The sequence below is a fragment of the Monopterus albus genome, unplaced genomic scaffold (assembly GCF_001952655.1).
Source record: "Monopterus albus unplaced genomic scaffold, M_albus_1.0 scaffold105.1, whole genome shotgun sequence".
Lineage (NCBI taxonomy): Eukaryota > Metazoa > Chordata > Actinopteri > Synbranchiformes > Synbranchidae > Monopterus > Monopterus albus.
In genome coordinates, this window is record NW_018127985.1 from 3,229,514 (window position 1) to 3,242,041 (window position 12,528).

Genomic DNA, 12,528 nt, shown 5'->3' on the forward strand with positions numbered 1-12,528 from the left:
TTTAGACCTAATGGTAATCTGCGTAGTACCATCATCATTTTGTGGTGAATCAGTATTGAACAGACTGAGATTGAGCTTGCATAGCGAATAACTCAGAGAACCAGTAGGCTGCTTGTAATTCTTTACTCAGTGATACAATATGCATGAAGCCAGACTGCAGCTTTTCACTCTTTCTTTTCAAAGCATCAAAGATGAATGCTCGCCTGGGGCTTTTTTTTTTTTTTTTGCCTTTTTATGGATCCGATATCCTAGAGGCTGTATGAAAAATGAATAAGACTCATTTCCATTGGGAATGAGTTAGCAGTGAAAATCACAGATGTGGAGTATTCACCTTGACCTGCTTTTATATGCACACTGTCAGTACACAAGCCAAAAGAGGAGCTTCTCTATATAACACACATAGCTAGATTGAATTTAGACCACCTTAGTCCAGTCTTACTTGAGAAGATAAAACCTAGCTCTAACCAAAAATGATAGGTAATCTTTAGTAGAGAACAAGAGCAAAAATTGTGTATGTATTATTCTTCGCTGACATGAGGATGATGATTTGTATTGCTTCCAGGGAATTTTTCCAGGATTTTTCTTCTGTTTGGTTCTCCATGCCCTTTGGGTGAAGCTTTATTGAACGAAATGTAACAGAAAGCAACACGGCATTAATGATAACCAGATAAGCTTGCTTAAGTAAATGTAACAGATTTTACATTTCTGCAGGTGCTTATAGTTTATCTTATATTCTTTTATGGAATTGAGACCTTTTAGCAGCTCTGTTTTTATGTATGTATGTATGTATGTATGTATGTATGTATGTAGATAGATAGATAGATAGATGATACATTATGTTCCAGTCAGAAATCACAAAGATCTGGGGCAGTTTTGTTCATGTGGGGAACCCCAAGCAGCACACTCCCTGAGAGAATAAGAAGTATTACTGTTGAAATCTATTAAATTATTTATTGTCCTATTGCTTTGAGAAATCATCTTATTTTTCTGTGATGCTTGTTCAGTACTAGTCCTGTGCCCTGAATTTGTGAGAATATCTATGTATTTGTTCTTGTCGAACAGACACTTTTTTTCTCTACAGAGCTTTTGCGTTTGTTGTGTACATGAGTGTGTGACACAAGTGTGTACTTCTGAATTCTGATGACTGACCAACACAATGATTGCTTTTAGCCTATGCAAAATACCAAAGCACTAATCAAGCAGATATCTTATGGTTGCTTTATAGTGTATTACTGCAAGCATCTTGGCATTGTTTTGTTAGTTACTAGTTACTGAGTGTGTATTATTTCATCTTAGAATAGTCAGTGCTGCTTAATAAAGGGTCTTTTTACATGGATGGATGAGTCTCTGAATCAGTGCCACTGGCTGATTGTGCCATTTTTAATACTGAGGCAGAGCAGGAATCTTTACTTAGATTCCTAATACTGAAGACTGATGCAGCAGAATAATATCAGGTTATTGTATGGTAAAGCACATGTTCAGATCAATTTTAACAGTCTGCACTGCAATAGCACACAACTTTGTCAAAAATAAAAGTAGATACAATGTCTACTGTGATGGAGCGTCTTACTGAAGCAGTTGTCAACCAGGTGATTTGAATATACACTTAAAAATATTTATTGGATGATCAGCTGTAGGGTAAAGCTTATGCATGATTTCAGCTTATGGTGAATTCATTTGTTGTGGTATAATTGAGGTTTTTATGACTTAAAATAATCTGCTCAAAGTAATTATAAATATTTGCCATGATACTGTGCAAAATACAAAATGTTCCTGCTCTCTCTCAATTTCATATCATTCATCATTAGTTTTTTTTTCTTCAGATCACTCCAGTCATATGAACTTTGGCATGTTGCTGTTTGTCTTCAGTCTTATGATCTCACTCTTGTCTGTCTTTTGAAAGTTGTTTTATTTTTTCAGAACATAATTTTTGATATTAACTCAACTGCATGTTTGTACAGGCCACTGACAAGTTAAAATCTGAAAATAAAATAAATATAAATGCATCACGATTCAGGCCAATGTGAGTGGCAGTCAACACAGCGGCTCTTTGCTGGTGCAGTGTGAGAAGAAAATTGGTCATTGTGAGAAGGATATGCCAGACCTGACCCTGGCCACAACAAGACATGCAAGTGTGAAATCCACTTGAAAGGTGAGCAGCTGATAAAGCAACATAACAAAGGCAATATCATCTCTCCCCCTTTCTTTAAAATTTCTTTTCATCCATCTTTCTCCTCCTTTCTTTGCACTCATCTCCTCATTCACTGCGCTGTTCTCGCAACTTCATACAGTAGATGGATGTAAGTTTTAATAAAATAACTTTGAGACAGTTGAAAAGCTTTCGCAGCTGAAATGCATAACATGTCTGATTTGGCACTGCTTAATTTATGTTTTTGTTTCTGTTGCTTAATACTGAATGTACAGAGCAATTAGAGGCACATCACTCATGCCTGTTGGGTCCGTTACCATAGCTACAATACAATTGTGCAGGCAATCATCTGGTCATTGTTTCCTCCAATAGGGTCGCACGGCTGAAGCTGCAATGTAAAGTAAAGATGCTCATCTTTCATCAACACAATAGTAAGAATCAGAAAACAGGTTTGTGAACATGAGAAAGTATTCCAGGGTGGTAGCCTTGGGACTGCACCCAGTCATGGTGGACCAGAGAAACAAGATCCGACGAGCCACGCAGCAGGAGAGGAAGGTAAGAACATCTACCATTTTGAAAGAGTTTGGCGGAACAAAACAGTAACAGTAAACAAGCTACGCCTTTGCATTCAAGCTTTAAAGGCAAAAAGGGACCAGGAGGAGAAATGAAATGCATTAGTTGGATGAAAGCGGACAGACACTCTGCTTGTACTTATAAATGTATCCGAAGCTGCTCAAATGTAATTTCAATTGGTGAGATCAAAGAATTCCAGCTGTCTTGCTTAACAGGAGGATGTTTTTTCTTCTTTTTTTTACATTTCACATGATGGAACAGCTGGATATGGAAAAATGTCCAAACAGCTTTTCAGTTTTAAATGAGCAGAATCTATTGTAAATGAATTTATGAATTTGCAAGTAGTTACACATATGTGGCCTCAATCAAAAAGCGTTTCAAATCACATCAGTCAGAAAATCTGAGGAAAAGCTATGTTAAGGCACAATCATGAAGGAGCTTTAAGGCCAGGCTTGTTGAAATCAAAGGCCTGAGAGCTGAAATATTTTTTTTTTCAGGCTATCTGTATCATTCTGAGAAAAATAAACGTGGTCAGTTAATCTGCGGCTTGGAAAGGGACAACAGCCAAGGCAGCATGTTCAGGCTTCCCCCCTACTGGGCGGCCCATGAGCCTGTCGATATGGTGGTTTGATGTTGGATGGGAAATAAGAACCCCCCACAACAAACACGGAGGGCTGGAACAGAGACTGGAACAGAGAAAGAAAGGGTAGAAGGGGAAGAACCATCGACAGATGGACTGCGTTGTGATTAAAGATGGCGGTGGTCTTTACTGCAGACTACGAAGGACTCCACTCGATCTATAGAAAAATGGTGGGAGTAGTCTGCAATTCAACACAACCAAACCAAGAAGCACACAGTCAGGTAAATCAGCAGATATAATGTCTGCTTTTAAATCTCTGAAAATGAAAACTACGATTCCCAGGAACTTTCCATTGTATTGTTTATCATTCTATTATGTCTGTTATCATTTTTCATATCAGTGCCATACTGGTTTTGTTGTGTCCTCCCTCTCACCAAACGCAAAGCACATCATTTGATTTGACCAGTAAATGTGCATCCCATGACCAGACTATCGGAGACCTCGATAGACTGGACACTAAATTCATTTGAATTTCTTCAAGCTGGCGCATGTTTGACATCTGATGATGGACTTTGCTGTTTGGTTACAAATGTATGTCTTTGGAATTATGTCACCATAGGAAATAAGGGTTTTTTAATAAGATTTTTCCCTTCTTGTGGGAATATGATTCTCTGTGAGCTAAAATATCCAACAAAATAAATCTAGTCTCTAAATTGCTCAATCCTCTGTGCCTAATCCAGTCCAAAGCTTGTTAGTCATGATATATTCAACCCGGACAAAGGACATCAGCAGGACTTCAGAATACATTCTCTACAGTGTTTTGATATTACTCTTTGGATCATTTACAGAACATAACACAAATGCTGAATAGCTTTAATATCCATGATACAGTTTTATTAAACCCCTCTCATCTAAATATCTTTTATAAAACAAATCAATGGTTTTGAGTGTCTCGGTTTAATCTATAAGCCTCGTGTAGTTGTCCAGTTTTAGTTTGAGGACTTTTAAAATTTGTTTCTTTTGTTCTGAACTTTTAGTGAATTCTTTGAAGACAGCCGGTTTTATAAAATAGAAGTCCCTATTGTGCATGCTCAAGGGAGCCTTCATTTGAACATCTTCATGGGCTTTTGTTCAACAGGGAGTCTTCACTAGAGATAAGCCTATTTCAGCTGAGGCCTACAAGGGAATCTAAATCCACACTGACAGGTGGAACAAAAGACAACTTAAAGGACTGAATGTGGAAACATGAAGTTGTCCACTGGTAACACATAACTGCAGCAGGATGTTCAAGAATTAAAACCTATTTTAAAACTTGAGAATCATTTTTAAAAGGTAGCTTCAGACCTCACATTCTGGGCTTATTGTTCTTTAGGAGCCATGGTTCTAAACTCTTTTGACAAGCTACACAACGGTGAATTAGCATTTTGCTGTAATTAGAAATTAGTATAAATGATGAATGAACACATTTAGGCATTAACAACAAATCTCTCTCTGAAGGCTTTTTACAATTTTACAATATTTCTTTAGCTATTATGGCACAGAGCTTTTGCATAAGCTTCACTGCTTTCATAAACAGCCAGGTATGATTCATTCACTTTCACCTCAGAGCTGAACAGAGATGTCTCCTGTTGTTCCTCTGTCTGCTGAGCAGCTTCACTGGGCCAGCTGCTTAAGGGCTTCTTGTTTGTAGATGATGAGGAAGGGAACATTGTGATAGTAATACCTTTTATTACTTCAGTTTACTGTAAAAATGGTTTGTGAATGTATTATTGGATGCCAATCGAAGTCAAAATGCATTATCATTTGATATTTGGATACCACGGAAAAAGCCTAAAAATATGTAAACAAAACAAAAAAAACATTTTTCTTATGTTTTATTAATGCAAATGAAGTGATATTGAATGTGTGAAGGTGAGCCAATATATAGTACATTTGTCTCCATGTCTTTTGTAGTTGTAAAATGGAAACTCATGCATGTCGGTCAAGCTGGATGCTGTTCCAGGTTTGATTCTGTCTGGATGTTTGTGTTTGTAACAGTTTCAGTGTCAGGTGCAATTAGTAAGGTTGATATAGGGAAAGGGAAATATTTTCAGTCCACTAAATTGTTGTTTACAGGACGTCGCCGTTGGGTAGACGTTGTTTCAGTAGAGGGCACCATGCTGCTTTATCACTTCATAGCATAAAAGATTTGGGAGCTTGATCTGTGTGATTGGTATCATAATGAAATAGATTATAAAGGAAATGTTTTAAAATGTACTTTATTATGTTAAATTTGCTATTATTATATGGAATATACAATTAATACAAACATCTGGCATTTTTAAAACAGCAATAAATAAGATCATACATTAGTTTGAGTAACATTTCCTCTGCCATACATAAAGCTAATTAATATATTAATCTATAGAAATATTTCTTCCTTTTCAGGAACAAATGGATGGCAAAGACAAACCATTATGTCGATATTATGCTTTGGCCAGGCCTTTCAATTTTACGAGGATGAGAGGGATGTCACCATTACTGCAGCCCAACATGTGCAATAACTGCACTATGGAAACTTCAGTAAATGGACGTGTTACTGGAGGCTGCTTGAGGAAGCCGATCAGACTCAAGGTAAAACGAGTTGATCTGCATGTAAATCAGCATTCTTTCCATCAACTTTATTTGAACTGTTTACACACACAGACATGCATAAGCCATTTTCACCCACGGACTCTGGACTGTGTCCACTGAATCAGGTCCGGACTGTGTTGAGAGTCGCCCTTTCACACATGTAGCACACAACACTTACTGAAATGCTCTGTTTGGTTTATGTGCGCAGGAGGCAGGACGTGATGCAGCCACATAGCCAGTTTGTAATTTGGTCTTAAACAATCAAGTCTCTTGCCTTCTCTGACAAATCTGGTCCTGATCACATTGTGTCTCCAGTTAGATATTTTTGTTGGTGTCTTTATTGTAAATGATCATCTTCCTTCACCACTGGATGGTCGTATTGTTCTGGTTTCATGCTAGTCACATGACAGAACATCATCAATATGCCCACTAGCTCCCTATGAATACTCAGGACTATACGCTGCTGCATTCTCACATGGGCTCACTCCAGCTCACCCGGACTTTGTATTAGGGAGCTGGCAGGGTAAAGTCCGCTTAAGGTCCAGGTCAACTGACTCGGACATTTGCGTTCTCACGTGCAGCTCCCCCGGATAATCTCTAGAAAATTTCAGGGTCCCAGTGCATGTCTAAAAAAGACTATGGACTCACAGCCAGAAAGAAAATTTGTAAACCAAATATATTTGGTTCAACTTTAACTCCTTTATAAATGAAAGACAGTTGCAGCAGTGTAACTGGTCTGTTGGTGATGACAACACAGTGACACCAAGTGTCTACTCTAAATTAATGTTCAGTGAAAAGAATCTCCTAACTCTTAAATAATGCACTTTAACTTCTGACTATCAAATATCTGACAAGTTTTTGGAATTGGCAGTTCAATTTGTGCACGACATTTTAAATAAATGTTACTAGATGTGTATTTTGCCTTGAAAAATTAGGTAACTTACTCTTGCACAGGTTCACCCACCCTCATATGAAACAACTTTATGCCTTGTAAGTTACATTAAAATACATGAATGTGCTGTGAATACAATTAAAGTGGTTATGTGTCTATAAAACAGACTGAATTGATCTGCAGACTGTAAATTGCCAGAGAGGAATGGTCACAGCTTCAGTCCAAAATCTGTTTTCAATCGTCAAACCTTCTTCATGTTTATTTACATAGTGCATGATTATAATGTAACACTGTCCAGAAATCAACAAGTGTAATGACTGAAAGTCATGGATGGTGATGTGACAGCTGTCTTTGACGTTGGGAGCAAATACTGTCAGCACTAAAACAGGGAAATGCTGTGGAAATGGAAAGTTTTAAAAAAGTACTCGGTAGAAAGACTGATGTTCAGAGAAAATTAAAATTAATGCTGTAGAGAAAAAAACTTAAACAATAAAGTAAGTGAGATTTAGAATGCTTAAATTGTTGCTGCCCAAAATCATTTTGTCCCAAGGAGGGAAAAGTGTGTTAGGTCTTTTTACATATTTTGTGTTACTGGCATGAATATTGTAAGCAAAGTGTACTGTTCATACTTTAAAAGGTTTCTAAGTTTGAGTGGGTAACTCAGGTGATATAATGAGACAGAGTGTGAAGTGTATATTTCTGCTCATTCTGGTGCTGCTAAATGGTTTGGTATAATGGTGTTCCATGTCAGATCTCTATCATCTTACGTTCAGTAAAACTGAGTGATTGCTGAGCGATCACCTGGTATGGAAGCATAGAAACTGACATCTGCTTTTATTGCTGCATTTGGCCTGTCCTTTTTGTTGTTTGTAATGAAGATATACGACAAGTGTTTTTGTTTGAGTGATCATGTCTGAAAACTCAATCTAAACTGTGTATATACACATATATTTAAATACTTTATTTTTATTTTTCAATTTTTTTTTTAAAGCACATTCTTTTTCTTTTCTTGTTCTTTCAGTCTTATTTTGTTCACTCATTGCTTTAGGGAACAGCATTGTAAATGTATATTGAGAGCTATTGTAGAGGAGTCAAATTCCTCATGTGTTCAACACACCTGGCCAGTAAAGCTGATGTCATTGATATGATGCATGAATTGTACAGTATTGGGGCAGAATGGTGGTGTAGTGATTAGCGCTGTCGCCTCACAGCAAGAAGGTTCCGGGTTCAGGCTCCGGCTGACCCTGTACCTTTCTGTGCGGAGTTTGCATGTTCTTCCTGTGCCTGTGTGGGTTCTCTTTGGGTACTCTGGCTTCCTCCCACAGTCCAAAGACATGCAGCTTAGGTTGACTGGCAACTCTAAATTTGCCGTAGGAGTGAGTGCGAGTGTGTATGGTTGTCTGTCTCTGAGTGTCAGCGCTGTGATAAACTGGTAACCTGTTCAGGGTGTGTCCCACCTCTTGCTCAATGCCAGCTGACTGGCTCCAGTGCCCCCATGACCCTCATTAGAATAAGCTGTATAGATAATGGATGGACAGTATTGTAAACCAGACATTATGCTCACACTGTTATCAGCCTGGACATGTTGGTATTTACTACCATGTGGATACTGTTAGCCTGGTGTACTGTTGGCCAGTTGTAAAATATCATAAACTCTGCTATCATGGTGTTTCCCTGAATTTACCACTACTATTTACCAGTTTGCAAGCTGTTCTAGTGAAGCTTCATGGTGGTTTATTACAAAGAGCACCTGAATGCTCCATCAAGGTCAAGTTTGTGTCATTGAAAACTGAAAGCACCTTCAGCCTGTGTAGTGTGATCAGTGAAGTTATCTAGTGTGGCCTTTGGTTGGACTGAAAACCTGCTGACTTTCTGCCTCCCGAGTACATTGTTGTCCAAACACAAACAAGAGCCAAACTGCAAATACTATGCACCTAATGGCCTCTAACATTAGTTTTGTCTGAGTTTTGTACCTCAGATTCTCAAATCGTGGTGTATAAAAAAAAGTGGCTAAACAAATACTGAGATGATTTACTTGGGTAAAGGTAACAATACCACAATGAAGTATATTTCATTACAAGTAAAAGTTCTGCATTCAAAATCTTACTTAAGTTCATATGTAATGGCAGCAAAATGTACTGAAAGCAGGCTATCAAAAGTAAAACTACACAGAATGAAAAATAATTGAAAAGATTATTAAACTGTATAAATGTTTATAATGGAAAGCCTGCACTGCAGACAAACCCATGACTTTGTAAAGACCTAAGCATTGACCATGCAGAATGACGCTATTGAGTTGCATTATGGGAAATCATAATCCAGGATCCACCATTTTGGAGATTTGAGCCATACCAGATATTAAAAATCAGCGCACCTGTCTTTCAAGTCCACTAGGTTTATGGAAATGCAGTGGTGACTAGCTGGAAAATATGTTGATCTGGGCTATCTGACATGATCTATCTAATTTGCATTAGTACAAACGCCTTCATCATTTATATACAGAATATAATATGCACCTTTATGTGTATATTTATTTAGGCTACATGTGTAATTCTGAGGTTATTATGTTGAATATGGTTCAGTTATTCTCCCATTAGAGGATATTCAGGTCAGTCCATAGCTGCAGCTCATAGCCTGTATTTTTTTATTTGTAATTATTATTATGAGTATTATTAGTTATGAGGTCTCGGATACCTTTGAATGCTTACCGTAGTCCATTTGTCTGGATTGTAATAAAAAAAATGTAAGGGGACATCTTCTCTCTTTCAAAACATGTATTTGAGAGAGCGTGAGAAAGAAGAAGACAAAAAAATCTAATGTGCTAAACACTGGCAGTTTGCGTGGTGAACAGGCGAGGCGCTGTGCATCATCCGCCGTGCAGCCTCAGCTCCGCACAGACAGTGGAACAGAGCCGTGGAGAGGCGGACAGCGGTCTGTCTTCTTTGTTATTTTTAAAGTCTCTGCAGTTCGCAACTGTTTCAGCGCTCGCCTTGACTTGTGTCGGTTCAGATACCCAATGTACTCGAAAGCAGCAGGAAGATTTTCATCGGTTAAGTACATGTCACTTTTTTCCTCTCCCAGCTCAGAGATTGGGATTGCAGTAGTCGGGGGATGTGTGCCATCGCTTTGAGGGGTCTAAGTCTGTTCGGAAATTGGTGTGGGATTCCCTCCGTGTCCTCTGACGGTAGGGGAAATGTCAGTGGTCGTCATGTTATTCCTTTGGTTCAGCAACTGTTAGCAGATACGGCACAGATATTAATAGGCGAATAGTGTGACAAAGTTGTGCACTTGTCGGTAGGCTGCTGAAAGGCCTTGCTGTGTGTGTGAGCACGCGCGCGAGCGTGCGTGTGTGTAGGGAGTTTGTTTCTGTCTCCCCTCCCCCACTCGTTGCTGCTGATCTGCTCACACTGAAGAGGCCAAGACATGAATATGATGAGAGGCTCACTTCAAAAGAATAAACTGGTTCAGCGTTAGTTAGAAAGGTACATTTCCTGAACTCTGACCGGCTGAAAACACGCCTCAATCTTCCAAGAATAATCCCGTCCATTCAGACACCTGTGCACACAGAACCGCTAATTTAAATAGCCTTTTAATGCGCTAACAGAGCGTCTCTGGTGCATCATTACACAGCCTACAGGTAGCAAGGAGCTAGTTTGTCCATTTGATGAATTCCTTAGCATTTCAACTGCAGCACTGATAAACTATGTATGAAATGTACTTATAGAAAAATGGGCCAAATTTTATGGTTATCATTTGCAGTTTAGTACACCTGGCCTTGTGCACGGTGCACGTGCTGCTCACACTTCAGGATTGGAGAGAAAATTTGTTGTTGCTGGTTTTGTCTTTACTGTCCTTGTTCAATCAGGAAAGTGATTTTTAACAATATTGGACAAGACAGTGAGTGGGTGTGCCCTAAAGGGAACGTGATGGCAACCATTAAAAATATTTGTGTGTGTGTGTGTGAAATCAGAGCAGACCCAGCTCCCAGCCTTTTTGAAATTATAAATCTAGTTTTTTTTTTCAAGATTCATTTAAACCCCCAGACAATGTTTACACAACTATAAATAAGAAACTGATTGTGTACAAAATGTAATGTTGCTGGAAGCAGCAGTGTTTGTTGTGAATTAATCTCATATATGCCATGTTTGATTGGCCAGAGCTTGTACTGCCCACAGCTGTCAAGAAATAGCCCTCTTTGCAGAATCTAGTGACATGTTTTCAACAGCTGGCAGGCAATATAAGGTATGTTCACATTACAAAGGAAAAACAAGGTTCTTGTGCTGTGCATTCGCAAAACTCATGTTGAGATTTCAGGGGGTTCTGTACAAAATGGCACAGCTACAAAGCTAATGTTGCTAGCAGCAGATCACCAATTTTACATTTTAGAGGAACAAACTGTTTTCTTGATAGCGGCACGCGTGTGCTGATATTTCTCAGGCTAAATAGATTGTCTGTCATTACCTGTTCTCAACAGGATCTTATTATTGTACAGCTTGGGGAAATTCAGAATGTTTGTTAAATACTGTAACCTGGGGTTATATGAGTATAGGCAAAACTAGGGTGGAAAAGTGATTGGCTTCATGCACAGAGGTCAGCGCAACTGGGGTCAAGGTTCAACAAATTTGAACTCTTAGCACACCCCCGCTCCGTGTTACGCACCCTGGATGTCTGCGCTAAACCTGCACAGCGCACCACATACACAACAATGTCAAGGTGTGTGCAAAAGCCATTTTTACATAACATACCATTAGACTTGTCTGCAACTGGGTATAGGCATTGACGCATACCTACACAGTAAAAGGGTTTATGGCTAAACGTAGGTTGCTGATGGTTGAGCCCAAATCTCGCATCCTGCACGGCGATTGGTTGATCCAACTCTGCTCTGACCAAGACGTAGCTGCCTGCCATTGCTCTGCTAGCGGGTACTCACATTTCCGAAAAGCAAATTGGCATTATCTGGCTACACTGAACACCTGTTCTCAATCTAATTGTTTACTTTCTTGGATGAAAAATATCAGCACCAAATACGTGCCATAATGCCAGTTCTAGGACAAGAATTGTAACAGCTTTGAGCTACCACATATATTTAAATACTTTATTTTTCAATTTTTTCTAAAGCACATTCTTTTTCTTTTCTTGTTCTTTCGGTCTTATTTTGTTCACTCATTGCTTTAGGGAACAGCATTGTAAATGTATATTGAGAGCTATTGTAGAGGAGTCAAATTCCTCATGTGTTCAACACACCTGGCCAGTAAAGCTGATGTCATTGATATGATGCATGAATTGTACAGTATTGGGGCAGAATGGTGGTGTAGTGATTAGCGCTGTCGCCTCACAGCAAGAAGGTTCCGGGTTCAGGCTCCGGCTGACCCTGTACCTTTCTGTGCGGAGTTTGCATGTTCTTCCTGTGCCTGTGTGGGTTCTCTTTGGGTACTCTGGCTTCCTCCCACAGTCCAAAGACATGCAGCTTAGGTTGACTGGCAACTCTAAATTTGCCGTAGGAGTGAGTGCGAGTGTGTATGGTTGTCTGTCTCTGACTGTCAGCGCTGTGATAAACTGGTGACCTGTTCAGGGTGTGTCCCACCTCTTGCTCAATGCCAGCTGACTGGCTCCAGTGCCCCCATGACCCTCATTAGAATAAGCTGTATAGATAATGGATGGATAGTATTGTAAACCAGACATTATGCTCATGTAACCGGGGTATAATAATTGCACAAAATG

General features: G+C 39.1%; 1 protein-coding gene across 4 annotated transcripts in view; it reads left to right on the forward strand.

Moving 5' to 3' along the window:
• Positions 1-2,521: 2,521 nt before the first annotated feature.
• axin1 (axin 1) overlaps positions 2,522-12,528 on the forward strand; it is a 30,200-nt gene continuing 20,193 nt past the window's right edge. Inside the window, exons 1-3 of one of the 4 annotated variants that reach the window (XM_020610315.1) lie at positions 2,522-2,704; positions 3,220-3,583; positions 5,730-5,915. The gene's annotated coding sequence lies outside the window, so the exon portion shown is untranslated. The other 3 variants (XM_020610314.1, XM_020610316.1, XM_020610317.1) reach the window with 3 other exon arrangements.